Consider the following 5,000-nt stretch of genomic DNA (forward strand, 5'->3'; position numbering starts at 1 on the left):
CGTGCTACATATACCATATCTGTGGTTGACCTCTCCCGCCGAAAACCACATTGTGATTCAGGAAGGATCCTCTCAGCTATGTGAGAGAAATGTCTCATTAGCATAATGCGTGCTAACGTCTTACCAGCCGTTGAGAGGATGGTGATGTGTATATATATATATATATATATATATATATATATATATATATATATATATATATATATATATACATATATATATATATATATATATAAATATATATTGTTCTAGGAAAGGGTGGCAGAAAATAAAATATTCAATTCACGAATAATGTTTTCCCAATAACAAAATGTGTACGCTAAACAACGCGCCAGGGTCTTCGACCAACGACAAAACAAGGATGCCTACTCCGCGTGGGTTATTAATTATACATACATAGGCTCCCATAACTACATGCTTACACACAGGGAATACATTCGGAGGAAAAATGAGTGAGGCGTTCAACAAATATTTTCTTTCAGTGTTCACTAAGGAGAGGTTATATAAAGTACCTGACTGCAATCCGATTTTCAATGGGGATGAAGAAAGTAAAATATCTAATATCAGCATTAGTAAGGTAGACGTAGTCAAACAGATTGAATGATTAAAGCTATACCCGGGTCCAGAAACAAGATTAATGTTATTTGGGAAGAATGAAAAAGTACAAATAACGTTGAAGTACCGAAGTTCAGGAGAACCAGTTTTGACAAAATAAGAAACTATGTAAGACATTTGATTACTCACTAGACTGAACGAGGGGCTGTAATGGGGTCAGATACAAAGTCAGTCCGGACGTCATTAGCGTGGTCAGTGGTCGGGTCACGGAGGGTATGCGTACCTTGGGTCAGGTTACTTGCAAGTGCGTGGTCAATAGTCCGGTGAACGATTTGGATGAAATGTATAGTCATCTCACAGATTTAATTCTAAATGCACAAAATAAATTTATCCATTCAAGTCAATACGGAAGAATAGCAATACTCCTAAATGGATGACGGGCAGGCTGAAACATGAGATCGGAATGAAAAGAGGACTACGTAGAAAAAAAAACAAAAATATCATGATAGAATCGGAGGAAAAAATGAGTGAGGCGTTTAACAAATATTATTTCTCGGTATTTACTAAGTAGATGTTATATAAGGCATCTGACTGCGATCCGATTTTCTGTGGGGATGAACAAAGTAGACTAATATCAGCATTAGTAAGGTAGAAGTAGTCAAGCAGATTGAAAGACATAAAGCTACAAAATACCCGGGTCCAGACGAAATTTTTCAGTGAGTGCTTAAAAAGTGTAAATTTAAAATCTGCGACCAGTTAACGAAAATACTTAATAAGTCAGTAGACACTGGTTGTGTACCTATTGCTTGGGGGCAGGCAAACGTTCCTGTTTTTAAAAGGGGAGATAAATTGTCTATATGTCACTACAGGCCAATATGTTTGACATCAGTTATAGGTAATACACTTGAATCATTGATAGTTATTAGACTCAGAGAACACATCAAGAGACATAATTTGACACACAGCATGGTTTCTCCAAGGGTAAGTCATACGTGACTAATCTTCTATCCTTTTACACTAAAGCATATAAGGCGTCAGATAACAATGATACTTAGGATGTTATTTACCTTGACTTCAGTAAAGCGTTCGACAAGGTGCCCCACCAGGGACTATTAGATAAAATCAAAGCCCATGGTGTATGAGGAAAAGTGTTAGAATGGATTAGAGCTTGGATCAGTGACAAAAAAAAGCAGGTTACCATAAATGATGTAAAATTCTGGTAAGGAAGTGTTTCTAGTGTGGGCCCCCAGGGCTCGGTTCTGGTTCCATTATTGTTATTTATACACAATGTAACACATGTTTTGTTTATTTGTATTTTTTCATGATTATATATGTATTTCGTGTCACTGAATCCAAATATCACATTAGTTTTGACGTAACATCGATATTTCTTTATTTATTCTTGATTTTATATTTTATTGTTATATACGCAACCTTTCTCTACAGTAGTTAATTGATTCAATCTACTTTAGCATTCTAAGGATAATTATACAACATCTAGTATTTTTTTCATAATATGAAGTGTATTTAAGAGCTACAATATTAGTAAGAACAAAATAAACAACACAACTTTGCACTGTAATTGTTTTGATGACTCTTCTCATGATTAGAAGTGCTTTGACGATCGAGATTTTCTAGAATGCATGCTTTCGTCTTTTCTGACTAGTGACCATATGTAATCTCCCATCATAGCAGTATTCCATCGTCCTTGATATCTTCTTTCCATAGTTGCGATATCCTGATGAAATCTCTCGCCATGCTCCTCACTGACAGCCCCCAAGTTTTCGGGGAAGAAATCTAGGTGTGAATGCAAGAAATGTATCTTCAAGGACATACGACAACCAAGTTTCCTGAAGTTCTCAATAAGCTTTGCCACTATTTGTCTATAATTAGGGCCCTTGTGTTTTCCTAGGAATCCACGAACTACATCACGAAATGAACACCAAGCTTCTCTTTCAACTTTCGTCATCGCTCTTTCCAGTTTCTCCGACTTCAACATTTTGTTTACCTGGGGTCCAACAAATATACCACCCTTGAGCTTAGCCTCAGATAGCTTGGGAAACATGAGACAAATTTCTTGGAAAGTTTCGCCTCCAAAATCCAAAGCCTTCACAAACTGTTTAATTAACCCTAGCTTGATATGAAGTGGGGGTAATAAAACTTTTTTCGAATCTACTAGAGGCTGTCTGAGAACATTTAACATTCCTGGCTGCAGTTCAACTTTTGGGGGCCAATGAACTTTATTATAATGATCATCATCAGCCCTGCTGTCCCATAAACAAAGAAAACAGGAATACTTTGTGTATCCCCCTTGAAAGCCAAGCAAAAAGGCTAGCATCTTGAAATCACCACAACCATCCCATTTGAATTCAGCATAATTGATTTTTTCAAGAAGTTGTTTGACATTATGATAGTTTTCTTTCTTCTGTACTGAGTGTGCAAGAGGCAAAGATGGGTTTCTATTTCCATTGTGAAGCAATACTGCTTTGAGACTTCGTGTTGAGCTATCTATGAACAGTCGCCATTCTGCAGGATCATGTTCGAGTCCAAGGGCTGTAAACAAACCAGTAACATCCTTACAATAACACATATCATCACTAAAGTCATAGTAAATTTTAAATTCTTCATGTTTCCGGTACACAGATGTCCTGCAGTCTTCTCCTAGTAGATTCCATTTTTTCATCCTTGATGTAAGAAGCTCAGCTCCTGACTTAGTAAGACCTAAGTCTCTGATTAAGTCATCTAGCTCACTCTGACTTGGAAAGTGAGGCTCCGAAGTCGTTCTTGGTGCGAAATCTTCGTCTCCCATTTCATGGCTGCTGCTACCTGCTGACCCTTCAGATGAAATTTTCATTGCATCTTCCATCTGGAAAGAAAGAAATAACTAAATATAGCAACTTCAACAAAGACGAATAGCATTAGTATTCCATATATCTTTAGGAAAGTGAATGTATATTAAGTACTTAATATTGAAGTTAATTAAAAGTAAAGAGAGTATGATAAAAATAAACTTGCATTTTCTGGTGGTTGTGGTACTGGTAAGCTATCATCATGTGGGACAGGTGCTCTAGATGATGGTATGTCTGGATACTGCAGAGCTTATCTTCCTTTTACTTTCCTGTACTTCGTCACATCAATCATACAAAAGTAGCAGTCGTCGTGATGGTTCTTCGGCTCTCTCCATATTCTAGGAATGGCAAAAGGCATTGCCCTTCCTGTACCTCTCAGCCATCCTTCTAGAGTAGATCGGCAGCTTCCACATATCACATGAGGTGCCCATGGCTTGTCCTGGTCACCCATGGGCTTTCCGAAATAGAGTCTGTACGCTATCCACACTTTAGCACCTCTCACGATCTTATGTAGTACTTGTTTTTTCCCAATATAATAACCACACACATAGCAAAATGTATCAGGAGAATTTTCACATCCTCTAGTAGCCATCTTAACAGGTAAATAGTTCAGTCATTGATCTGAAAGAGAAAATTAGATAAACATTTAGTAGCAGACCACATACTAATTCCAAAATATACATGGTAACATTGAAATTATATGTATTTCTATAACGGTCGATGATACAGAAAAAAATAATTGCATATTTGAAATCAGCAGGAAAAATGGATTAATAAACTCTAAAAAAAATACAATAAACAAAACTTTTGAAAACAAAATGTTACGTTGTGTTATGTACATAAACGACTTGAACAATGTAATTAATAGTAATGTTAGTAAGTTTGCAGAGGACACTAGAATAGGACGCCTAATTAGGTCAGGAGACGGCGCCGATATTATTCAGGGTGATCTAAACAAATTGTTCACATGATTGGTGAAATAGTAAATGAACTTCGATATCTCAAATTACACCATGTTAAACGTAGGGCTGCACAACCGCGAAAATAGATACAGCTTAGATAAAACGCTTTTAGAGAAAATCGAGTGAGAGCGAGACTTGGGAGGTCTAGTGAATTCTGACCTTAAATCCAGGAAATAGTGCATTAGCGCCAGGAATAAAGCTAACAGATTTCTAGGTTTCATTGCTAGGATGGTTACGAACAGAAGTGCAGGGGTAACAATCAAACTTTATTTAGCGTTAGTTAGACCCATGCTTGATTATGCGGTACAGTTTTTGTCTCCGTCTTATAGAATGGACATCAATTCACTAGAATCAGTACAGAGGAGAATAACCAAAACAATACATGGGCTCAGAAATTTACCTTACGAAGAGAGGCGTAGGCACCTTAACTTAACCCTTTGGAAAGACGCAGAGTGCGGGGTGATCCGAGAGAGTTGTTCAAATGGATCAAAGGCTTTAACAAGAGTGATGCAAACAAGGTCACCATATGAAGGCAACAAGGCAGGACTCACAGTTATGTATATAAACTGGACAAATTTAGATTAAAGAAGAAAATAGGGAATAATTGGTTTACTGATAGGGTGGTCAGCGAATG

The sequence above is a fragment of the Oratosquilla oratoria genome, unplaced genomic scaffold, assembly GCF_046742065.1.
Source record: "Oratosquilla oratoria isolate Oo_2021 unplaced genomic scaffold, ASM4674206v1 SCAFFOLD158, whole genome shotgun sequence".
NCBI classification, from domain to species: Eukaryota; Metazoa; Arthropoda; class Malacostraca; order Stomatopoda; family Squillidae; genus Oratosquilla; species Oratosquilla oratoria.